The sequence below is a fragment of the Pinus tabuliformis genome, chromosome 7 (assembly GCF_031772625.1).
Source record: "Pinus tabuliformis cultivar Carrire ecotype Pingquan chromosome 7, CPIR1, whole genome shotgun sequence".
NCBI classification, from domain to species: domain Eukaryota; kingdom Viridiplantae; phylum Streptophyta; class Pinopsida; order Pinales; family Pinaceae; genus Pinus; species Pinus tabuliformis.
The window spans coordinates 648076022-648103966 of record NC_142293.1 but is presented as its reverse complement, the minus strand read 5'-3'; positions in this window follow the sequence as shown (position 1 = coordinate 648103966).

The window sequence follows — 27945 nt, the reverse complement described above, 5'->3', positions numbered from 1 at the left end:
TTGAAGCGGAGTGGTCAAGGGAGAAGCGGCAAAGACCGGTCAGTGAGGAGAAGGAACAAGCAAAGAACCGAGCGAAGGATTGAGGTTGGTATTCTTTGATCTTCTCCTATCTACTTCTCATAAAGGAAAACGAGAGTAACTTTAATCTATTTGTTTCTAAGATAGCTACCCATCTTAGTGGGACTAGCAGCTCTGCATAGACACTAGATTTCCCGATAACAGCCTAGGTTGAGTTATTATTGAGTTGTAATTATTTAAATGTCTTTAACTGAGATAAATTTAGTTAAACTAGTTCTAACTGATAGAGGAACTAGTGAGAGTTCAAGTGAATTAAATTGGATTTAATTCACATGCAATGATCAATCAAATAACTAATAATTCACTCATAAATAACTCATGCATGTCAGTTCTAAGAAAGACCCAGTTGAGGTTAGAGTTCAGGGACATTGTACTATCAATTGTAAAATCATATAAATTAAACCAATGGTGCATGAAATTAGAGGAAGGCCTAGGGATGGATTTCACACTTATGGATGAGGAATTTCCCAATTAAATATGGGTTAATTCCCTAGGAATCTGGTAGTGGAGACATCCACCCAAGAAGAGTCTTCCAGAGAGGGAAGAAAGCACACCAGAGAGGCTGACAGATTGTTGGATGATGCACGGGAGAACATAGGCAGAGGAGGTCACCTAAGAGGTACATTGGATACATGGCTCTTATGGGAGAATGTTTTGTGATAGAGCCGTCTTCCTTTAAGGAAGAAGTGCAACAGTCGGTTTGGGTTGATGCCATGGTGGAGGAGTATGACTCCATAGTTCATAATAGTGTTTTGGATGTGGTCCCAAGATTTGAGGTCAAGTTAGTGGTGAGCTCCTATTGGCTTTACAAGGTAAAGCAAGCTACATATGGTAGTGTGGAGAAGCATAAGGCTAGATTTGTGGCCCATGGATTTTCAGAGGTAGATGGGATTGACTATGATGAGACCTTTTCTCTTGTTTTAAGGTACTTTTCGATCAGATATATATTGGCACTATCAGCACAGATGGGTTGGAAGATACATTATATGGATGTGAAGACAACTTTCCTTAATGGCATGATTGAGGAAGAGGTGTACATAGAGCAGCCTAAAGATTTTAAGACCTTTGACTGTGAGTCGCATGTGTGCCGGCTCAAGAGAGCATTGTGTGGGCTGAAGCAAGAATCTCGTGCTTGGTACACCAAGATAGACAACTACTTCACCGAGTTGGGCTTCACAAAGAGTAAAGTGAATGCGAACTTATACCACATAGTGGTGGAAGGTAAACTATTGATCATTGTACTTTATGTTGATGATCTCTTACTGACAGGTGATGATCAGTTGATCAAGTCTTGTAAGGAGGACCTTGTAAGAGAGTTTGAGATGAAGGACATGGGGCTCATGCATTACTTTCTTGGCATGGAGGTATGGCAGGGAGGTGGGGAGTTTTTTGCGTCTTAGGGAAAGTATGCCAATGAGATACTCACGAGATTCTGCATGGAGAGCAGCAAACCCATGGAGACTCCTCTAGCAGGTAACTGGAGGAAGGAAGATGCTACTTTAGGAGAAGTAGTGGAAGCTATTGCTTACAAGTAACCTGTGTGTTCACTCATGTACTTGGTGAACACACGATTGGATATGTGCTATGTAGTTAACCAACTTAGTCAAGCGATGGTTAGGCCTACCAAGTTGTATTAGAAGGCGGAAAAGGATGTGTTGAGATACCTCAGGGGCACTTCTCAGTATGGATTATGGTATAAACGGATAAAGGGAGTGAAGATTCAAGGCTTCACTGATGCAGATTGCGCAGGGAGTCCATCCGACAAGAAGAGAACATCAGGAGGGATCTTTAGTATTGGGTCAACGACAACTTCTTGGTATAGTAGGAAACAAAGATTGGTTGCACTCAGTTTGACAAAGGCATAGTAAATGGCTATGAGTAAGTCAATGTGTGAGGCCATCTAGATGAGGAAGATCCTGGCTAGTTTGTTTGGTCAACAGATGGATCCAATAGTGATAATTAGAGTTGTATCAAACTTTCTAAAAATCCAGTTTTTCATGATTGGTCCAAGCATATTGATATCTGATATTAGCATCTCGGAGATTGTGTATCGAGGCAGATTACATTGTTAGAGTGCATTCCCACGGAGGAGCAAGATGCTGACATTTTGACAAAGGCATTGTCAAGATGTAAATTCGAGTTTTACAGAGACAAGACCGGGGTAGCTGATAATCCCTTTATTGTTGAGAGGGAGTGTTGAGAAATGGCAACAAGAAATTCGAGTTTTATTTGTCCTTGAATTACACTGATAATTAAAATCGAATTATATTCTCATAGCAAGTTGTAAATATTTAATTAAGTTTAATTAACTTAATTATCTTAGGAATTTTGAGTTGGAAGTCTTTTTGTGGTCATGTATATGTTCTCCCTAAGTTTTTGGGGTCTAGTATGAGTGAATTGGAAATTAGATCACTCAATTACAGAGCTAAGTTCAGTTAAATTAGTTCTTAATTGTTTTTGGAACTAATAGAGGACTAACAGTCAGTTGGTGCACTAATGCATCCACCAATTTACTACTTTTAAGTTAACTAATTTATTGTGCCGAGAGACACCTTCTCCACCCCAACATGGAAGTAGTGTTGTAGTGTCCTATCCTGTTATCTTATGTAAATAGTTTGACTTGATCAAATCACATAAAAATTAAATTAAAGTAAAACTTAAATTAAAAATAAAATAAAATAACAAAATTAATAATCATAACTAACAATTAAAACATTTAGATTAGATCAAACTACATTCAAAAAAGATTAATAATAATAATAATAATAATTATTATTATTATTCTTATTATTATTAAATTAATTTATCTTATCTACCAAGTACATAAAGGGGTCAAATCTCTTGAGGTGCAAACCTCTTTTATAGTGAAATTTTTTTTGATTCCTATGGAAGTTATGTAGATCGAGAGTTAAAATGAATCTAGAATAGTTAGTTTCATGTTATGTTTAGAAATCAGTTTAAATCTTTCATTTAGAATTCACAAATTTATATAGAAATCTATAATTTAATTATAATTCAAGTCATCAAATATAATTCTATTTCTTGAATAATATTTGAAAAATTATATATATATATATATATATAACAACAAACTTCTCTTTTGCTTCAATTCCTACTCGTGGAATCCTTTAATTATTAAGGGAAAATGGAAAATGAAGTAGAATGCAACAAAAGGAATCTCATGGAAATATTATGAATATAATTTATAAGATATATGAAACTTGTAAGTGCAATTATGTTGACATTTTAAAATAAAAATAGATAAAAGGGGTGAAATTAGGTTGGTGGAATTATGTATAAGCTTTGTATTACTTAAAAATTAGATATACATGTGATCTGATCTTAAACAGGAACACAAAAAATTACAGATATAACCATAAATACAGAGATGCAATAGAAATAACACTTCATTTCATTAATATCAAATACTAAAATATGCTTACAAACATAATGGAAATAAAACTAGCTCGGGCGATGGTAGCTTATCTCTGACAAGAGATGTGGTCGCTACATGCCTCTGAACTATGTTACATTGAGGCTTGGAGGCCTATTTATTATTGAGAAACAATGGAATACCTTAAACATCCAAAAACCTAACGATAGGAGATGAAGCGTTCAAACTATGTGCCCCGTTTGGGTAAATTGGTACATCAACTTCTCGGGGCCGTAAATTTGGCATACGATCTTCATTTGACGTGCACAATACCTCGTTATACATATCTATTCGAGGACTACAACTTTTGAGTGGCCAACATCGGACGATTACCTACTTTGGCCCCGATTTTCCCAAAAAATGTCGTTTATGGCCTCAAAATAGCTCTAGAAGTTCAGGAGTCAAAAAACTGCGAAAAATAGTAAAATGTGCTACAATTGAGGAAACTCAAAAATTAAAAGAGGCAGTGGTGGGGGTCAAAGTGGAATAGGTGGGTGGTCACCAACATCCACCTGGATCAACATGGATTTTCCATATTGTTCTCCGAGGAATTAGATTTATCTAAAACCTTACTCAGGACAAAAATAAGACAAAATATCTTATACAACACCAAACACCAAGATCACAGACCTAACCTAATTAGACACTAGGCTAACCCATTACCCATCACCGAACACTAAAACAAATACAAAACTAGCCATACTAATAACATAATTAACTCTATAGTCGATACATAAACAACCATAGTTAGCGCTTACATAGACCTAAAATATAACCATCAAAAAAGACAAAGACCCTTTGAGAGGGCCAATGACAAACAAAGGAACCAACAAATGCATGGAGCATCAACTAAAAAAAAATGTTTTGAAAGGTTCTAGGAAATGTAGTGTAATGTTTATATTGAAATAAAGGAATACGAGGAAATTAATTATAAATAAAAATGGGAAAGGAACTTATACATTTAATCAAGTCAAACCTCAATGAAAATGTGATATGATTTTTTTTAGCCAATAAAAATGCGTTAGTGAAAATGTCTTGTTAAAATGCTTGCTAAAAGAAATGCTTCAATGAAAATAGCACATGAAATTGTCTTACCTAGAAAAGAATGCCATAATAGCTTTAAAATGTTTTTATTTTGAAAAAAATTATCACAGGAATGTCACTAGAATTAAGTTTTTTTATTATTTTGAAATTATAGAACGACTATTTAATTCCAAAAATTTAATAATTTTTCTAAATAAAATTATTAAAATTTAGTATTGTGTTATCTTTTTAAATATATATGTTATTTATATTAATAATAGTAACAGTATATAATATATTATTAGTTTAAATATATTTTAACGCTTAATTTATTATATATTAAGAAAAATCAAATCTTTGAATTGTAATTTACTTTTTTATTGTAATTTTTTTTTTTAAATAAAGAACATGAAGAAAGATCGTATCTCTGCGAATGTGATCTTACACCTAACAGATCCATATCCACATCCGAGACGGATCTAGTATAATTACACCCATAAATAGAAACAAAGATTATCCCATAAATAGAAACAAAGAATAATCTTCACATTTAGTCTTCATGTTTATAAAATTGTGTTCATCTCTTCATTGTAATCAACACCTCACATGTATCTTAATTCTCTGGCAAAACATAGACTCTATAATAGCTTTAATATTCACACAAAACATAGACTCTATAATAGTTTTAATATTCACACAACAAAAGCGAAGATATTTACTCTCCCTTTATAATAAAGGGTATCTTATTGCAACTTTATAAGATGTATTTTAATATTTCCATTATATTTATTTAGTCACTTTCACCCAATGGTTTGAATTATCTTAGTGTTTAATGATTTTTCATTGCTAATGTGGAATTGATGTTATTTATTATGGCAGAAAGCTAAGGATTTGTTTATTTATATTCTCTAGTTTTCCATTAATAGAATCTAATTAGATAACCTAGGTTAAAAAAATTGATGTTATTTATTATGGCAGAAGGCTAAGGATTTGTTTATTTATATTTTCTAGTTTTCCACTCATAGAATCTAATTAGATAACCTAGGTTAATTTTTTTTAATTTAATGATTTTTTTTATGAAAGAAAAAATCAACGCCATTAAATACTCTTCTTGTAATCGAATTATGTAACTTAATATTTGATCTCTATAATTTGTCAGTTCAAAATGATTTTTTTTATTTAATTTTAAGTAAAAAAATTGATTTTCCCTTTCATCATTTTGAATAATTAGAAAACAAGTCAATTTATCAGGCAATTAAATCATCTGATTTTTCATACATCATTACTTAAATGATTGCAACTAAAGCATATAACATTTTCAACAACTAAAGCATATAACATTTTCAAACTTTTTATTTTGATAATTTCAATTCCCAAAATTTTTCAAATTTCAAAATCAGAGTTATCAATGTTATAATTATAAAGCTTAATATTTTTAGTATTTAGTCTTAAGGGTTAGTTCAATTAGTCAAGTTTTTTTGTTAAATACTTTTTGCAATTGAGAGGTCACAAGTTCAATTCTCTTGACACTCATGAGATCAGATTTTGTGGTTTAGTCAATTGGAAGTGGCCCTTTCTAGTGGATCTTCCTGATATAAATGTTTTGTGGATGTAGCGATTACTAATCTCAGGGATCCTTGAACCACATTAAAAAAATTTCCCAAAGTCCTTATTCTTTGGTATCTTATTGTTACAATTCTCATTCTTCTAAAATTTTCACAATTAAGATTCCCAATGTAATAAATAATTACAATGCTTAAAAACTTGGAGATAAATAATAAACTATTTCAATGATAATACAATTGTATATTTGACATGGTCTAGTTAATCTCCATTGGCTATGAAACTATCCAATCAATTTGAATTATGTTAACATTGAAATCAATATAACTTATTATTTTTTTCTATATCATTAACAAAAGAAATACAATTAATGATGGAACCTAAGTATGATGCCTATGGAATATCTTACTGTTGTGTCTAGTGCATCCAAATCAATTATTTTGAGTTGTATTATTGTTAAAATCAATATTAAAATTAATACAAATAATATTTTTCCTTTCAGATCATTATTAAATTAATTTGTTATATATATGATAGAGAATAAGACGAATTATTTATTAAAAAAATCCTTTTTTTTTTCAAAAATAATTTTTCCATTTTTCAAAATCTATTTATAATTTTTTTTAATGTACAATATTTCAAAATAATTTTCTCAACTCAAACCATGTCATAAGTGTTTTTAAAATCTATAAATTTTTAAGGTCATTTTCTCAATTAAAATGATGTCATAAAAAATGAAGGGCCTTTATAACTTCAACTAAATAAAAGTATCACAGATTGAGGATATGTAAAATCTATAAATTTTTAAGACCATTTTCTCAATTAAAATGATGTCATAAAAACTAAGGGCCTTTATAAATAACCTTAACCAAATAAAAATATTGGTGAACACAATTGCACCCATATTTTTCCTCATAACTAAAATGTGAAACCCCCCAAAGAATATGCACTCAATTATTTAGAGAAGTAATACAACTCATAAAAAGGTTAAAGCACTCGAAAATAATGCATATGATTTCTATATACTTCTTCTTTTATGATTTATAACATAGATAGATAAAATGTGTGGGTATGGAAAATTTTAGGGACTAATGTTTGTCGAGTGGGCTAATTTTCCATTATTTTTTCACAAAAAAAGATTTGCCAATTTCCAAATTTTATAAAAGACGATTCGCCCAAATTTTAGAATATAAAATTATTTTACCTTAAAAAAGCCAACTTTATATAGAGACTATATATAAAATCATTATAAATTTGAATAATTTTACAAATATATCAATAATCATTTTATAGTTTGCATATTAGGGATTAGTGAGATTCACCAATGTTTTTAAACATCAAGTAAATTTTCCATCCTTAAAATTTTGCTTGTGTGTGGGCACATTTTTATTAGTAGTAATCAATTTACGGAAGAAAATAACAATGATATATGTATAAAATTTTATCTTTAGTCAATGGTTATATTTGTTTAATAAATTATAAAATAAATTTAACTACACATTTGTTTGTCTTTGTTAAGGGGTTATAACATTCGCTGGACACGAACATTATTTTAGTGGTATTGAAGTTGGGGAGAAAGTTGTTATGTTAAGTTGTTTATAGTTTAGGTTTGAGCATGTGGAGAATGCCAATAAAGTCATATAATTACTCTAAGATAATTGTTTGTTTCTCAAACTTTGCAAATGCACCTTTTATTCTTTTAAAGTGGAATAAGGAGGTCACATAGTTAGTGGGATAGCAAGAAAAATTAGGGCTATGAAATAATTTCCTCACTTTAATAGTCTAAAAGTATTACAAGGTTTCTTAGTTCTTATTATCTATTACTAGAATTTTGTGAAGAACTATGAAAAAAAAATTTCTCTGTTGCCAATCTTTCTCAATAAGAATGCCTTTATGTGGAATGATGCAATAGACAAAGCACCTCATGGTTTAAAGGAACCATCTCATTGTTTAATGGAACCCATGTGTACTACCCCATCATAGCATTGCTTGATTTCATTACAAGTTTCATTATGGAATGCACTGTATTAGGGGAAATTTGAGGGCTAAAATGGAATTCTTAATGAGGACAATAAATAAGATAATGAATTTTGGAGGGAAAGAAAAAAACTATCACTTTCTTTTGTTATTTCTTTAATTGTTTACTTATCTCTTCAAAAGTTTACTTAAATTTCAATTTTAGGCACTCGTCGAATGCAACATTAAATACAACATCCAATGAGTACCCACCCTACATACTTTTGATATCCCCACAATGAGATATATTAGAAATACATGTTTCTTTGAAGGAATACATTTTCTTAATGTATTTCTAGTATATCTCATTATGGGTCCATCAAAAGTATGAAAAGTAGGTACTCGTTAGATGCAAAATTTAATGTCATATTTGAACAATGCTTGCACTTGAAATTTGAGTAACATATAAGGAGATAAGTCAAAATTAAAAAAAAAAAAAAATAGTTAGACTTCTTAATTTCCCTCCAAACTCATATGGTTGAAATCATGATCTCGATCCCTAATGGTTATTTTAAAGTTTATATTGGTAGTACATTTTATGTTTTTAAGCTCATTTTTTACCTCAAAATTCCTCTAATGCATTTGGAAAAGGTCTTGGGGTAATCTTGATATAGGAGAGACATTGATTGACATTCACCAATAAACAATTGTGTGACCAAAACATGGGAAATCTGACCTACGAGAAAGAAATGATGATCATCCTTCATGTAGTCGATACATGGTACCCATATGTTATTGGGAGATACTTTTATATCAAGATAGATAATAATAGCCTGATGTACTTTTTGGAGCATCAATTGCGATACTAAAGAAGTAGACCTGGTTCACTAATATGTTAGGTTATTATTATTAGATCACATACAAGAAGGGGTAGGAGAATTTGGTTGTTGATATTTTTTTAGGAAATATAACAATGACTACTCTTTTCCTTATGATTACTAGCACCCAATTTGATTATAGAGGTACACCAATAATGGTTGTTTAATGATGACAAGATCATTTAACTCATCCAATGACTCAAGGGCGACATCAAACCGCTATAGGATATACATGGCAATGTGACAACTTGTAGTATAAAGGACATAACTTTTTGGTTTAAAAATTTGCTCTAAAATAGTAGGTGGTAGTGAAGCTACATTAATTTTCACCATGGGTAAATTTGGCTTCCAAGAAAAATATGAATGAGCTAAGGGATCCTCCTTTTAAGAAGGCATGAAAAGGGTATCCATACATTTTTAGTTGAACATGACACATGTCAAAGGAACAAGTGTGAAAAAATGAAAATCCCTAGGGCAATGCAACCAATATTGATCCTCACCACTAGCTAGACTGGGATTTGTATGGATTTTATAGTTGGCTACAGAAGAGTTAGAAAACAATTTGTCATAATGGTGATATTTTATTTTGTTTTCAAATATGCCTACCTTTATGCATTACAACCTTGTTTTATGCCATTTATAGTTGCACATGCTTTCATGTATATATGGCATGCCTAATTCCATTGTGATGAATCATGATCCTATATTGACAAAAAAATGTGGTGGGATTTGTTTAAACTATATGGAACATACTTGAAATGAGCACAAGCTATCATCCCCAAATATATGGTCAAACAAAGGTGTTTAAAAATTAGTTGGAAACTTATTTTTGATATTTTGCATTGAAATGACAATGCCAATGGGTTTAAGATTACCATTTTCTAAATGGTGGTATAATAGCAATTGTTATGTTGATATAAATTGTCACCATATGAAGCCATCTATGGCCAAAAACCTCCCTTGGTAATTTATTATATACTTAGCACATTCAAGTTTTAGGAAGTGGGTCACATACTTAACACCAAACTATCCGTTTTTTGAACACTTGAGGATAAATGACTTTGGCTTAAAATATAATAAATCAACATGCACATTAACATCACTATGAGTACTCTTTTGAAAAAGATAAGTAGGTGTTTATTCACCTCCAACCCTAAAATATAAATCTCTAAAAGTTCATGCTAAATTTCTATGGATCTTATCAAATCCTCCATTTCATTAAACATGTTGCCTATCGAGTGGCTTTTTTGGCCTAGTAGAGATAACACTAACAACCAGAGAGGATCATCTATGCCAAAAAATTATTAAAGAAGTCCTAATATAGGGAAGGAAATTTAGCATAAATATTCTACTATGGGAACCAACTATGAATTTACACCAAATTCTAGACCTCCAACATTGATGGTAAAGTTGTTTTTTAAGGATGAGGTCATCTTAGGGCACTACCCTAAACTCCCTAGTTTGGGATATATAAGACTTAATGAATTATTTTATGATGTCATATTCTTTGAATAAGGTGCATTAGGTGTGGTCAATAACTACAAAAGGGATATAATTATTAAATAATTCCCACTACATGGTTCGTACTCTTTAAGAATGGGACCACGAATATTTAGGGTATTTATAGTGAGAAATTATTTATAGAAATAGAAAGCTATGTAATTTTTTGCAAAGTATTTTTCATTCTATTGGAGTTCCACTAGTTTGCAGGTTTCCCCATGAAAAGAGGCTCATGAATATTTCTCTCTTTCTATATTATTAATATAAGGGCTTATGTTCTACAAGTTCAATATCATTGTGTTGTGGGGGAAAGTATCCAACTCGGAATGACCCTAACCCACTCTAAGGGTGACAGTTCCTTAGCAACAGCTGAAAGCAAAGCTATCTAAAGTTACTTCTTTATGACATGCAAGAGATAGAAGGAAGAGATCCACTTACCGATGTCTTGCGCAAATGGTTGATCCAATCTCCTCTATTCGCCGCTTGCTCCCAGCTCCAAGTCTTTTCACGGGCCCAGCTACACGAGATCCCGCAAACCAGACAAAGAAAGGAAACTACAAGAAGCATGCATTCATAACTGATTCAAGGATTAGCATAAATCAAATACGCAAGTAAGACAATACATCATTGAAACACATGCGAATAGAAGAACCTCAAATGCTTTATTAATATATGGAAGTAAGGTTCAGGCGGTGATACAACCATGAGAGGTCCAATCCAGCATCACCTTCCCGACGGAGAGAAATCTCTTCTTCACCTCCCTCAAGCAATCACCCAATGCTCACAACTGTAAACCAACAGCAATTCTTCGCACTAAATTCCGCCCCTCCAGATCCCATGGGATGAGATCCTTATATAGAGTTTTGGAGTGAAGATAAGTCAGCTTGATGTGTGACTTGTTGTCCTCTTCAACTCCAGTTGTTCTTCAGTTCTTCACTCGGAGTTTCTACCTTCCACTTGGAGTTTTAGAAGCTCTTAACTCATCATTAGGTGAATCTTATGATCAAGTGTCTTTTTGGAAGCTTCCTGGGCACTGGCACATTGGGAAAAAGATTCCTCCACATGTCAAAGTACGCCCAGCGCAGGTAGCCTTTGTTTCACTTGCTATGCAGCGCAGGTACACCATAGAGCTCTTGACATTCAGCGCAGATGCTTAGTGGAGCAGCTGCTTTGATCCAAAACTGACCTGTTTTTGAGTGTTTTTCAGTGGAGAACTGATTTGCAGTGCTGTGGTTTGCTGACCTTGTTCCTCTAAGGGTAAGAACAACATGTTTAGGGACTTTGGATCCCTTAGATTATTGACATTTCATGCTCTATGCTGTAAGGCACAAAAATGTCTATAACAGTTGCCCCCTAAAGTATGAGGTCGTTTATCGGGTGAAATGCTTTATTAGGAGGATCCGAAGTTCATTCAATCGTCGGGAGGTGACCTGTAACAAAAATACAATACAATACATTATCTTTTCATACTTTCTTTTCATGATCTAGCTGATGCGGGCATTTCCCATGCTCAGCTTTATAAATACATTTGCTGTACATAAACAGACGATCGTCTGATAATAGACTGATAATTCTTTGCTTTTAATTATCATCCTTTTTTAGCAGGATGATCATCTGCTGCACATGTCTATGTTTTTATCTCCTGAATATATATCGCAGCCCGGATGGATGAAACTAGATCCGGGGTCTTCAAACTTGTCTGATCTTCACTCTGGTACAAGTCGATCCATGTGAGAATTTCTTGAAGTCGAACATGGAAAGACATCGCTTGATTACCAGTCAATAATGTAAACTGTTAACAAGCACGAGAGGAATCACCGATAATGATGATGACCCTCAAGGTACTGCAGCACAATTCACGTGGTGTGAATATAGGATCTGACGTCGAACACCACTCAAAGTCCCCCGGTCGAAGGTCATTAATGTATGCCTATCGCCGGGAGTGAGAAACTTGCCATTGAGGCATGCAAGCTTCAAAGTATTGAGGGGGTGTTCCTAGATCAACTTCTTGGGTAGTGAGCTGATGTCGACAAGAAGTGATCCGTCAAAGGAGGGCCTTAATGAATCCCACATCAGTGACATGGAACGGAGCTAGTGATGATGGTGAAAACGATCTGTGAAATATGATTCAGGGTGGCGGTCATGGAAGGACGAAAGATGATGTATGGTAGTGGATGGGACCCGGTTGACACTTTCTAAATGACATCTCTTGAACATATAACGACACTGATGTGATGGATCGGTAGCATTACCCCATGTATGGATGGTATGGCGACACCATGGTGAAGGGACCGGTGAATGATAATAACCCAACCCGATATTTACGGAGGCAAAAGTGTCATGTTCAAGAGCGACTTACTACCATTAAGCTTTGAGGTTCTTCCCAATTTTTCCCCAGTCATTTCTGACCAGTACCTCTTTATTTTTGTCAAGCTTGAGGAGGATAACATATGCTTGTTCTATAACCTGCCCTTCGGGCAAGCCCATCGCTATGTTTTAACGAGCTTAACGATAGGGAAACTCGTTCTCGTCTAAAGACAAGTTTGTCGCTATCTAACATTTTTAACGAGCCCAGCGACAAAGACAACTCGGTCCTTTTCATCTTTAGAGAGTCTGAAAAGGGTACATAAAGTGGACTCCAGGGGTCCTTTTTCGTCATCTAATCCCTTAAGTCCAAAAAAGTATAAAACAATACAGAAGGGATGAATGTTCGATATCTTTATCGAGCCGAACTAGACAAGCGCTCGATCTTTTTGTGCAATAATCCCTCAGGTCCAAAAAGATTAAAATCTAGAGGAGGGATAGCTCTTCCGGTCCTTTTAACGAGCTGGAAGGCCAAAACTCGGCAAACTTTTCATATTTTACGAGTCAGTGAAAAGAGCTCAAAGAAGACTCGTATTTTGAGGAACGAGTGATAAACAGGGATAGAAGCAGATTCCAGGTACAGGTTGGAATTTTCCAATCACGGCAGTGTCATAAGGACGGCTAGGTGAAATCACTCTTCGCAGCTGTTCCTCAAAATAGGTAAACAATCAAGTGGATGTGAATGATCGGCCAAATGAAAAGTGGAGGTGACGGCGCACAAACACGACCAAGGCTTTTATGGCTGATGAATCTATGGTCTCAAATGGTTATTTACCGGTTCATTTTTTCTGGATGAGCTTGAACTCTGGGGGGGAAGCCTGCTCACATGCTTATGTTTATTTTTTAACGAGCATGAAGTCCGCGTTAAAACTGCTCGGATCTTGCGTTTATTTTTTAACGAGCATGAACTTTGCCAAAACTGCTCGTTTATTTTGCATGCCCCCAGCATCATAATAACGCATGTCAAAGGAGGGTGCCCCCCAAGCTTCATTGCATTCAACTTGGTGGTTGGAATGAAGGTTTACCTTTGAATTTTGAAAAGGGGATTTGTTTCATTTTTTAATGAGGTTGACACAGTAAAAGAACTATCCTCATGACTCCTTGTTTCATTTTTTAACGAGGTTGACACGAGATAAGAACCGTCCTCGGGGCCCACTGTATTTACAGTATTTCCATTAGGGCGATGATCCATGCTGACAAAATATTTAGGAATCTTCCGAATCCGTTGGATATAGAAGATTCCATATTGTAGGTTTCCACTGTGGCTACTTCCGCCAGATTACCTGCCGGCGGTAGGGCAAAAGTACCCATTAAGGCAGGGTCTTTTAGGAGACCTACTCCAATATTTTGGAGCGATTGATTACTTTCATGGATCATTGTGCTGCTTCCCGTAACTTGAGAACTGTTGGGGAGAAATGTTTGTTGGTCGACGATTGTAATTTTTCCTTGAAAAGGAAATACAATCCTCCTGAAGTAGGTCGACACAACTGCAGCCATGGCATATATCCAAGGCCTTCCCAGTAGGATGTTGTAATCGAGGTTTCCGTCGATTACTTCCACGTCAACTTCTACTGTTTTGCCCCCCAGTTCAACTCGCAAGTTACTTAAAATCCCGTATGGAGTGTATGATCGTCCATCAAATGCTTTTAATGTCGTTGACGATTTTGACAAGGGTGGTGAGCCTAAACTTTTCCAGCAACTCATCGACATAAGGCATGTAGATGCCCCCTCATCAATAATTGTTCGATGAACAGTTTTGTTGAGGGCTTTCACTTGAATAAGGAAAGCTAGTTGAGCTGGTAACTGAGGGTCATATCCTTTATGATCAAAGGCCACAAGATTGGAATCCATTGGGCCAATCCCACTTATCGCTGCTAGTAAAGCTTGCTCTTGGGAGGGGCAATTTTGCGGTACCTCAAGTGTCGACATAGCGGACGGCGATTGGGCCAGGTCCTCTATTATATTATAATTCTGTGCTATTTTTGCACGAGGATTAAATGTCGATTTGTGTACTACTCCCTTTGGCGACTTTATCATTGGTTTAGGAATGATGGGTGGCACGACTTTGGTCAAAGTTGTTGTTGAACTACTAGGTTGTTTATTTTCCTTTTTGTTCAACTGCTTTGGATTCCTGTAATCTTTATTCCTTGTCAAAGCATTATTCTGCTGTTTTGAGGTAGACAACATAAGCACTTGGGATCGGGAAGCATTTTGATTAGCAACCAGATTTTGTCTTGGATTAGGAAACGGATCAGTCAATACTGCTGGGGTTTTTGAACTCTTGAAGAGTTTCTTAACTTCAGCTATATGTGGACAATCTTTCGTCCAATGATCCTCATCGCATATATGACACCCTGTCGGGGGTTTCCCTTTCCTTTTCTTTTTCTTCTTGCCCCCTGGTTGCTTCAGTTGTTTGCTCTTTTCGGTCGACATGGCATTTACTTCTGAGGCAAGAAGTTCCTCATTTGCATTTTGACTAGAGATTTTGCGTTTGCCAGTCACGCCATTACTGGCGTGAGAGTTAGTATTCGATTTAGGAGGGGGAGGAATTGAAAATTCAGGTCTAGGGGCATCAGGTATTTTGTCGTAGAGCGTGCCCGACTGAGTATATACTAAGTCTAAGTATTGAGCACGAGCAATGACTTGCTCCTCTGTTACGACTCCTCCCTTGGCCACATCTTCCGTTATAGCCGGAAGTAACAACTTTATAAACCATTTAGCTAACAGCTGATCGGGAACGTAAGTTTTCACCATCCTACGACGACGTCGCCACTCATGTATATGATCAGATATGTGAGTGGCCGTTGTCTGTTTGAAGTTGGTAAGGAGTTCTGTTCCCGTTTCATACCTTATCGGTAATTGAAAATGGGTTAAGAAAGTCGTGGCTAAGGAGCTGAAATTGTCGAAAGAGGCTCTTGGCAATTCAATGTACCATTTAGCCACTGGACCTGTCAATGTCCTCTGGAAGAGGTGAAGTCTTATCGTATCATCGTTTAGAGTGTTCAATGAACACCACAGATGAAAAGTCATGACGTGATTCGACGGGTCTTCACCTGGGTTTCCATTGAATTTAGGAATGTCCGATGGAAGTTTATGCGGAATTGCTGGCCACCAAGGGGCATAAGCAATTGGATCATTTGTCAGCCGGTTTAGATCTGGTAATTCTAGAGTTGCTACAAAGGGCAACTGTTGGTTCAGGTTAGGCGAAGCATATCCGGGATAAGATGGTATTGCCTGAGCAATGGGTCTTTGCAGACCAGCATAATGCTGACAACTTTGACAAAGTTGATGGGTATAACCATTATAGCATGGTTGCCCATTACTTACAAAGACTTGTTGCTCAGGTCCTTGATATGATTGCTGGAATGGCGGTTGTTGAGATTGAACCAGCTCTGGTTGTTGGACCATTTGCTGTTGACCAATACTGGATGATTGACCAAGATGAGGAGTCACAGTACTTGTTTGAGCCTGAGTCGCTCCAGATAAGGAGGCACTACCCTGAGATTGTGATTGAGCCGCTGAGACAAGAGGTTGTTGTATTACAACAGGTAGCGCTTGTACTTGCGACGCATTCGCCATAGCAGGTGTGGTGGTAATATTCGACGCAGGGTGTACTGGTTGCATTGAATATACAACTCCTGGTTGTTGGGGCAGTATTGGTACCCAACCGCTGGATGTAATTCCAGTTTGACCTGAACCTTGTTGTAAACTCCCATATGGTTGTTCTCCGGGAGGGAACAATGAAAGAGCATACTGCCCTCCATATGGTGGAAATCCAGTACTTAAAGGGTAAATTGGCCTTTGAAGACACATTGGATCAGTTTGTTGAGTTTCAACATAAGAAGTACCAGATGATAATCCGGATGAAGAAATAGGAACTAACCATATTGTCGCCCCCGATTGGACTCCGGCTTGTTGTTGACAATTTGCCGGGACAGATGGTATACCAGTGAACATCGTTGGAGTAGCAGCAGGAGGTTCTGCCGCTGCTGTGTCAGACGACACAGTCCTAGATGTCGACAGTTGTTCAGACATATCTAGTCTACCCAAAAGATTTCTTAGCGATTCTACAAGAACTTACGATGCCAAAAGACTATTTCGAAGATCAAGGCAGGAATAGGAGGCGATTATGTTCCGTTTAAAATGAATTTTATTATGACGACGCTTTTAGACACAACTTGCTTTTTCACTTTTTAAGAGTCGAGAAAAAGCTAAAGATGACTCTAGTCTCCTTTGATGTATTAACGAGCCCGAAGTGACAAATGCTCGGATGGACTTTTTCAGTTATAGAGTTTGAAAAAGGCCAAAAGAAACTACTCTGGAGTTCTAGGCAGAGGGTGTGCCAAACCTTTCGCGAAACCACAGAATACGTTTTACGGTACGAGTGGTCGATCTTCGTGAATGTTGTGTTCACTGCATCGCGATCAGTAGGGCGGCCGACACGGCTTCCTATGGATAAAGGCTTTGTTCCTATAGGGGTCTCCCAATATACGCGACGGTACGCGGGAGCACAAGTCCGTATTAGTGCTATCGTCCCTCAGGAGGAATCACCCACCTTCGTAGAGATCGACAGTCACTATGTTTAACGACGCCGGAACACGTCTCTACCTAGACCTCTACTGTGTTTCGTTATGTTTCAAAGCGTTGTTATGTAAATTCAGTTCGTTTTAGGTTGATCTTGCTTAGCAGTTTGCCTTTATGGATCACCACGTGATGTATGATACAACTCCTAAATGCAGTCTAAGAATGATAAGCAAGCTTTTCAATTCTTTCAACTTATGAAAATCTTAACTACTGAGGGAAAAGAAAGACATCATCTTTTCAAACAGATCATAGAGCACACACTGATTCACTTTCCTAAATCGACATGCAAACTGTCAAAATGCACATGCACAATGCAAGTATTTCTTTTCTTCTTCCTTAATGTTGGTGTATTACAAAAAGAAAGTTGTTGTATGATTTCGAATTCAATTTCAAGCGAAAGAAAACAAGCTTTATGTCTAATAATCAAAAGAACACCTTAAGATTCACTCGTTTCAACACAAGAAATACTGAAATTCGAACCATATAACGAAAGCAAATGCTCAAGCAGCTATGAACAGCAATAAACGAACTCTTAGAATCACAACGACACTTTCTCATAGGTCTAGATCCAAGAGGTCATAACAAGACTAGTTCACTTTCGCTATGGGAAACTGTGAATGACAGCAAGAAATACAATAAGAACAATAACGGTTTCTTCATACAACTGAGGCGGAATGAAGGCAAAGAGAAGTGGTTTCAGCTGGGTATACAGGTTGACAACAAGCTGCAAAAAACAATACTGAAAACTGAGCAACATACAGTGGGGAATCCCAGTTGCACAAGGCAAAACTGGATCAGCGCAGGTGCTGCACTGTCAATCTGAGATGCAGCGCAGGTAGCCCCTTTGGGACCTGCGTTGCAGTGCAGAGAGCCTTTGTTGCAGCTGCACTGATGAGACAACTCTCGTCTCTCTCAGATTCCGGGTCACAGTTTGCTCAAAAATCAATGGTTTTTGGCCAAATCAGAGGCTATCAGTCAAGTATACACTAGAGGATGATTGAGGAAGATGAACACTATCACAAAGAGCTAAAAAGAGTCCTTGTGGATCAGCTCTTCAAATCATAAACATGCCCAGCACTGGGCTAGAGTAGCTGCCCTCTACTTTGCATTCGAAGGACTCGAATGCAGTTCGATTCGGTACTCCCTTTGTTTAAGAAATGAATAGCAATAAACACAAGCTACCAACAAGACACGTTCCCCAGCGGAGTCGCCAGTCTGTTGTGGGGGAAAGTATCCAACTCGGAATGACCCTAACCCACTCTAAGGGTGACAGTTCCTTAGCAACAGCTGAAAGCAAAGCTATCTAAAGTTACTTCTTTATGACATGCAAGAGATAGAAGGAAGAGATCCACTTACCGATGTCTTGCGCAAATGGTCGATCCAATCTCCTCTATTCGCCGCTTGCTCCCAGCTCCAAGTCTTTTCACGGGCCCAGCTACACGAGATCCTGCAAACCAGACAAAGAAAGGAAACTACAAGAAGCATGCATTCATAACTGATTCAAGGATTAGCATAAATCAAATACGCAAGTAAGACAATACATCATTGAAACACATGCGAATAGAAGAACCTCGAATGCTTTATTAATATATGGAAGTAAGGTTCAGGCGGTGATACAACCATGAGAGGTCCAATCCAGCATCACCTTCCCGACGGAGAGAAATCTCTTCTTCACCTCCCTCAAGCAATCACCCAATGCTCACAACTGTAAACCAACAGCAATTCTTCGCACTAAATTCCGCCCCTCCAGATCCCATGGGATGAGATCCTTATATAGAGTTTTGGAGTGAAGATAAGTCAGCTTGATGTGTGACTTGTTGTCCTCTTCAACTCCAGTTGTTCTTCAGTTCTTCACTCGGAGTTTCTACCTTCCACTTGGAGTTTTAGAAGCTCTTAACTCATCATTAGGCGAATCTTATGATCAAGTGTCTTTTTGGAAGCTTCCTGGGCACTGGCACATTGGGAAAAAGATTCCTCCACATGTCAAAGTACGCCCAGCGCAGGTAGCCTTTGTTGCACTTGCTATGCAGCGCAGGTACACCATAGAGCTCTTGACATTCAGCACAGATGCTTAGTGGAGCAGCTGCTTTGATCCAAAACTGACCTGTTTTTGAGTGTTTTTCAGTGGAGAACTGATTTGCAGTGTTGTGGTTTGCTGACCTTGTTCCTCTAAGGGTAAGAACAACATGTTTAGGGACTTTGGATCCCTTAGATTATTGACATTTCATGCTCTATGCTGTAAGGCACAAAAATGTCTATAACACATTGTTTCTCTTGTTTTACTTTCTACTATTCTTATTCCTATAGATATTTCTCATAATTTATTTAGTTATTTCATAAAGTACACTTTACATGCATATTGATAAATTCTATTTCTTAATACATTTGCAAAACTAGTTAAATAGATCGTTTTAAATACGATTTGTTTTGTGATATTTAAACTAGATTATAAAATGTTTGTCTGAAAACATACTATTTCAACTCACATTCATCGGATAATATCTAATAAAGGCCACACCTTTGTGTAAGAGAACAAAGTTCATAATATTTCTTCAAACTCTAGCAAGACAATCTCTTTCATTAGTACATACATTTTCCACTTGTTGATTATCTTAATTACCATATATCCCCTTACATTTATTTTTAATTTATCTCCCTTCTTTTTTTTACTTTCCATACCTATATGATGATATCCACATCAATGATGTCATCATTATCTCTTCCAATTTTTCACTCCCTACTTTTTTGTTAACAAAACTTACATATGCGCCATTAGGTTTCCACCATTGATCTAGAACCTTTTGTTTCCAAACGTTTTTCATATCATTGTGGAAATCACTTAATTGCTTTCCTAATCTTATTGTCTTATAATAACTTCTCCATATGGTGGGCATATGATCTTTCTCCACATGCTTTCTCAATTCAAATTCTTTTATTAGCACATTAGAATAATCTCTAGTATATATTTCATCAATGGTGTGGACGCTTTGACTCAAGTAGTCAACCACAATATATTTTCATTGATGAGTATTGTTGTTGGTGTCTATTTATTAATTCTATTTTTTCTAGAAAAAACCTCTTTGCTCCACTTGATTAATTAAGGGTACATCTAAAGCCATTCCTAACCACTTAAAGGTACAACCACATTTACTTGAAAAATCACTTAATGCATTTCCTAACCATATTGATTATAATCACTTTCTCATATTATGAGCATGTGATATTTATTCACTTCATTTATTGGATCAAATTATTCTACAGACATATTAGAAGAACCCCCAACATATATTTTGTTATCACTTAAGAATTCTAATGCCAAAATTTCTCATACTAGTTTGATGATAAAGGTCAATGCTAGTCTAAGTTTGATTTTGTTTTTCCTTAGAGTCTGAGTCTTAGGGGGTCCTGAGTCAAATATGCATTCTCATTCACCACTAGTCATTCTCATTCATCACCGGTCTCATAGCCATGTGTCAGTTTGGTTTAGAAATTACTATGTGCCACAAAGCCTTTTAGGTGATTTCGTAGCGCATGTAACCATTTTGAAGTGTTTTCGCAGTGCATAAATCCATTTTAGTAGTTTCGCAGCGCAAAATCCCTTTAGGTGATTTCGTAGCGCGACACATCTTAGGTGATTTCGTAGCACATAATTCAAAATTTACACTAACTGCGCTGTGAAATCGGAGATTCGTGCATTCTGCAGCGAATCTTTCCTAACTGTCAAATCTATCAAATTAAGTTATAGTTGCGTCATTCATTGTTAGTTTATGCACTCCACATATCATGTCCAACCGCTTATCTCCATTATTACAACCACTAGGTACGTTGGTACACATGGATTACAAGTTCCAAGAAAAGCCAGGTATCCACAGTCTTAATGATGATTGTATTCGTTGCATGAGGAACAAGTCTGCAAGTTTTCAATTTGAATACATTGTTATCAAGCGAGGCAGTTATCAAGCGAGGCAGCCATTCAAACAAGGCAGAGAGTAAAATTTGAGGAGCGACATGTTTCAAACCTTCATGGAGGGATCGACAGAAAGGAAAGACCACAAATCATGCAAATGTTTGAGAAACGAGCTTGAAGGTATAGACATAACCTTGAAGAATAGAGAAGTCGAGCATGCATTTAAACAAGTTGGATGTTGGAATTTTTGCAAGAAACTCCAGGGAGGTCATGCACAAGTTACTAAGGAATTTGCCCTAAATTTCACAGGACTAAACTCAAAGGTTGGTATGTTGGAATTGCAGGTCTCACCAGACATGATATCCATAGTTACAGAGATTCCAAGAGGGCAAGAAAGTTGGTTCAAGAATTTCAAATTTGATATGACCCCATGCAAAGAATTTCTAAAGCAGGAGTTCATTAACTCAGATTTAAGCAAGTTTGTTCCTAGAAGTTATGTCAAAGAGTCATATGCCAATTTGCTTACTTGTATATAGAAGTACCTTACCTGTGAAGGGAGATATAACAAGGTGTATTCATATCATTTTAAACTTCTGTTGCATTTCACAGGAAAGACATCTATTGATCTACCTTTTTACTTATTCCGCAGCTTAAGCAAAATGTGTGACAAGGTGCAACTAAGAAAAGAAGCCTGTGAGACTTCATTGTTCCACCATGGCTTGGTTAAGTTGATTGTTCTGCATGAACTCCAGAGGGTAGGTAGGGACTGGGACACATTCATATTCATGTCTGGTTTCAAGAGCAAGACCGGTCTCAGCCCTCAAGCTGCAAAAGATCTTTCAACAACAACTGGCCATCAGGCAGAAACAAGATCCAAGAGGTTTTCAAAGTTAAAGGCAAGGAAACAAGTAAGAGAATCCACCAGGCCACTGACTATCCAGGATACACCCCAGCAGTCCCTTAAAGAGAAAACTCAGGTCAAAGAAACTGCACATGAATCAAGCACAGGTGAAGGAGTTCAAAGAAGAAGGACTAGGAGCCAGGTGGCTAAAGAAAAAGGTAAGTCAGTGAGTATTGAAGAAAGCCCTGTTTCAAAGGGAGACTTAAATGACTTATTGCAAGCCATTGACATTGAAGAGTCTCCACTAGTTCAAGCAGATTTGATAGAGTCAAGAAAAGACAAGGCTAAGAGAGTCAAAGCCTCGAAAAAACTCAAGTTTGATGATCAGGTTGAGCAATTCGTTTTTAAGCCCAGGAGACCCATAACGAGGAAGTTTAAACAAGTACAAGAGGTACTGCCAAGAGTAGATGAAACAGGGGAGGTGACACGACATCATGAAAGAAAGGATAAAGGCAAAGCAGTTGCCATTCAAGAAGAAGATAGTGTGGAAAACTTGAAAAGGAGATTGGAATCGGCCAACTTTGAAATTGCCAGATTGAAGAAAGCTGCCAGGAAATTTGCAGTTAAGGAGGCTTATTTTAACCAAATGCAAGCTCGATGGGAGGACCAAACATTTCAAATTCCTGAAGTGATTGATTTTAGTGTTCAATTCCGTAGCTGGACTGTTCCTGCAATAAAGTAAGATCAATTTATCAGAAAGGTCAATACAAACCTCAGATCTGGGATCAAGGTCATGAAGAAACAAATTGAAGACTTAAAGATACAGTTAAGCCAGCTGAAAGAATCTTCTTAAGGAAATCTCACTTCAAGTAAGGCTATGTTTCAATTTTGATGGTTTTTCTTGGTATAATCTTTCTTGAAGAATCATACATTTCCATTCAGTTTTGAAAGGCCTTGGAGCAATTGAAAGAAATTTTAAATAGCAAAAGGCTAAAAATGGCAAATTTTTGGTTGAAACTGTGTTTTTTGGAATAACTCAGCAGTTTCGTAGCGCGCTACGAAACTGCTGAAGCTACACAATCTAATCTCAGTCAACCGGTTTTGAAATACAAGTGGAAATTTTGAAAAGGGAATATCTTCAAGGGACCATCTGAAGCTATCAACTTTCAACAAGGTCAAGACAGGTGGAGGAAACATGTATCCGAATCCAACTCTAAACTTTTTGTCATAAAGTGAGCACATTTACTACAGTCCAAGATATGTCAGACAGCTTGGAAGAGCTTTTGCCTTCACACATGAAAAAGGTTGACAGCACATCAAGGACGTGGCAATCTGATATATTTTGGATAATCAAAGGTGAAGGGCATGGTTCTTTGGATTCGAACATTTTGAGGCAAACCAAAGACCGATAAACAGGGGTAGTTTCCTATGTTTCAGGGGCAATGGAGAAGATGTGACATTGAAGACCAGCATGGAGCTTTGAACATCCACCACAGCCAAACTAAAAAGGGACCAGATGTCAAAGAACGAGAATGATTGTAATCAAGGCTATTATTAGCATAATATGGAGTTAGACTCCTACTTGATTTAGATCTCTAGAAAGTCTAGTTGCAGTTTGTTACATTTAATAGGCAGTTAAAAGTTGAACAGGTGTCATTAGAAATAGATTTCGAGTTCCCCTCAGGTTTGAGGAGGAATCTCAGTCAGGTAGAAGAACTCTATAAATAGGAGAAATGGAAATGTAATAAGGGTTGGAAATTTATGTAAAAAGCTCTGTTATCAAGCTTATGTAAAAACTCTGTTTATTTTGGTAATACAGTACTGGCTTCTGCTGCTCAAGAATCATAGAGAGTTCAATGTATGAGTTCCTTTTGTTGTCTTTTCATGTTGTTTACAATATTATGAGTATTTGATTACTTAGAAATCACTTGCAGTGTTCTAATTTCCTTCATATACTCGTAAACTGTCCTTTTTGTGTTTGGTGTACTCTACCTATATTGAAATCTGAATGCCTTGATTTTATTGCAAATCCAAGTCTACTGTTAATGCTAAATGACATATGACTCCATAAGCCCAATGGATGCTTGTTAATTTTGATTCCACCAGCTTCATTCCTATTTGTTTCACAAAGAGTTAGCCATCTTAATCATAATAAAAAACCTTCAATCCTTTGAGAGAGCCCTCTCAGGCTAAGGAGGCTAAGCCTTAGCTAAAAGATTGGTTTGAAACAGTTACTTGAAGTCTTCCTGGTCTGCAGCCTTCCAGGGCTTGATTTTGAGATAACATATTTCATCAACAATAGGGACCCTCTAACCCAAGTAATCATCCATGATATAAGTTCATAATTGATTACCATTTTTGGTGTCCATTTCTTATTATTTTTAAGTTATAAAGAACCTCATTGCATCACTTTATTAACTAAGGGTACATATAAATATTTGGGAAAATGCCATCCCCATAAGGAAATATCCTTCCCCTCCATCTTCCACTGTTGTGCTAAAATAAGTAATATGTGACCTTATTCCTTTCTTCAAGTCTTCTCTATTAGTATTTTGAATGTTTTCCCCTTAGGTAAGTCCAACATGGAATTAACCATTTTTCTAATATATTTTATGGAATGTAACCTATCACCACCCCTAGAATTTTCCTTATCCTTCATGATAGTTATGTCATTAACCATATTGAATTTGAAGCATTGAGAGGATTTGATGTTCACAATCTCTTGACTTCAATCCAATCGATGTTTCTTCAGAAAGGCCTTAAAGTTACAAATCTCCTTCAAGCATGGAGTAAATTTACTTTCATATTTAACCATTTAATATCATTTGATCATATGTCATAGTGATAATATATCTTGTCTTCCAATTGGGTTGATGGGCCCACATATGTTTGATGTATACCTTCATGGGTATGACTAACTAGGATGAAGCTTACATATATTTGGTGTAAATATTTTCTTTGTTATGAGCATGAATGAAAACACAAAGAGGTAATGATTCTTGTTTCCAAATCCATAGTTATTAGTTTGCAACAATAAAATTGGTGAGAGTTTTCTTAAGGAAGTGATTGGTGCTAGTAAAGGCTGCATGTTTTTTGTTGGCTATGTGTTATATTCTTTGTACAACTAGCCCCACATGTAATTTGTTGCACGAAGCATAATGTGGGGGTAATAGGGGGATGATATCACCCATATAGAGGCATGAAGGGCTTTGTGTGGGGCCCTAAAGGAGCTCATTCAATGAAATGAAGTGTATGGTTTTTTACCAAATTTTTATTGAATGTTTTTTATCGATATGGTTTTTACCTATTATTGGTTTCATAACACATGGTTTTACGGCCCAAGGTAATATAATTTCAGTAAAATGGTTTTATTCAAATCCATGGTTAATGGATTGGGGCTTTATATTGTATTGTAGCTTTGTAAAGAAATAATATACTAAAAAATATTTCTGGTTTTACTTGTTTTAGGTTTCAAGGGTAAAATATCTTTTAAATATGCATGTGTGTGTGCGCGCGCACCATTGAATATTTTATGTTTTATTAAGAATCTGATTGTAACAACTAATTGTATGAGGATAAAACCAATGTTTGGTATGAAAGAAATTTGGATTCAAGGAAACACCTTTGTGGCTAAGGGTTTTGGCTTAGGCTTGTGGAAAATCTTGTTACAATGGGAGATATGTCGCATTAATTCTTGTGGCAAAAGGAAATGGTATTTTGTTCAAAGATAGGAATCAAAATTGAAAGGATAGAGGTTTGAGTTACAAAACCTACAAATGAAATATCTTTTGATGGAAAAAGACCAATATATTGTTGTGGATGTAGGAAATACGCTGAAGGGGATTTCAACACAAGACTGGACCAAGTTGGATCGAATGGAAAACAGAACGATATGGTTTTAACTTGTGTATCTTAGATTCAATATTATTGAATGTTTCGAGAGAAGCTACAATGAAGTAATTCGGGGACAAGTTAGGGGCTTTGTATCAATCTAGGTCCCTAGTGAACAAATTATTTTTATAACTGGAGGATGTAGGATGGAGACTAAGGGACATAACATTTGAATGATTTTAATACTTTACTAAGTTAGCTATTATATATTGATATAAAAAATTATATGATTATAAGTGCATCAATTTGTTATATTATTCACTAGACTCATGGGATAGTCTAGTTGTTTCCATACATAGTAACACAATTACTTTAAGTTTTGATGAAAGAATTTCATCCTTGTCATAAAATAAGATGAGATGGAGGAATATGGAAAGTAAAAACAAATATGCCTTATTTCTAAGATGATTTACCATGATAGAAATAAAAATAAGTCCTTGATTAGGTAACAAAATCCAAATAATGTTTTCATGTATATGGTAGTGGACCCACTAACACTGAACTAGCATTTATATTCAAAGATTTTGAATTGAATTTCTTTGTTAATTTCACTTGAGCTTCATTCATGGATGTATATATGTGAAGGATTTGTATTATAATATATCACATTATACATTATGTATGTGTAGAAGAAAAGCGATTTATAAGGTGATGATTGGTTTGTATCCCCTTGATAGAGGATAAGAGATTCCATCACATAGAAAATAACACACATAATAGGCTCATGTTGATTAAATGTACAATAATAGATATGGAAACAATTACCAACACTAATACCATAAACAATCATGAAGATTATGGCACAAGAGTTATTTGATGGTTCATTTGATTCCATGGACATGAAATGAGAGTTATTCTTGCAGAGGCATGTTTGGGTTGAAGCCATTGTTATTCTTGTTAAACATCCTAATGACTTAAATATGAGAATTGAGTTGCCTTGACTGGGAATATAACTTATAATGGATTCAAAGGAAAAACGAAAAGCCATGTAGCATGTTGGCATCAATTAGAGAATCTAGGGAATGCACAACCCTTGCATTACTTGTAAGATTCACATAACTATTCACTTAAAATTTTAAATATTAACTTATAATTCCACTCAAAATATAACATTGTTATTTCTATGCTCAATGCTTCCCAAATTTTAATGCACATTGATCTTGTAATATGTCGACATTACTGATAAGTGGTAGTTGATACTTGTTACACAAAATTTTGTCACTGTCCTTGTACTCCCCATCTACGATCATAGAGGACCTCTACAGTGAACCCGACATGCTTTCCCATCATGTAGAAACTCCAAATGTAGCTCTTCATGAGAAAAATATTTCCCCTTTGCATCATTTCCCAAGAATCTTCCTTTTATCCTAGTTTACAAGACCAGCATTACTTACCAGTTTCCTCCTCGTGTCGACTTGCAGAGATTAAAACTAGCCCTAGTGTTGTACGGAGTGACTAAGCCCTTTTCCAGTCACGCCGATCCTCTTTTGGCAAGTTTTTAAAATATGAAGTCGAAGCTTCCAACTCTAGAAGCTTCGTAATGGAAGTCTGGTAGATGGTTGGGGCAGATGGAGTTGAGGAAGTCAGTTTGGGCTCCTTTCCCCTATTAGGATGGAACAAACTCAAGAGATAAGACCTTCTCCCATGATGAGAGGAACCATCTCCCATCCATCCAAGATATATAAACCTCTATTTTCCCATGCTAAACTAGTTTTGGAGTGAGTTTGAATGATCAACAAGTCATCTATAGCTTGTATCTTTCTAGTTATGTTTGAGCGAGAATAGTGTTTTTTTGGTTTGGTTTAAGACTAGAGGGAAAGAGGCCTTAAAACTTCCATTGTTGGGGCTATCCATGAAGTGATAACAGAAGTGTGGGAACTCGGATAAATCAGAGGAGACCAGCAACATCAAGGCACCGGTTGTAATC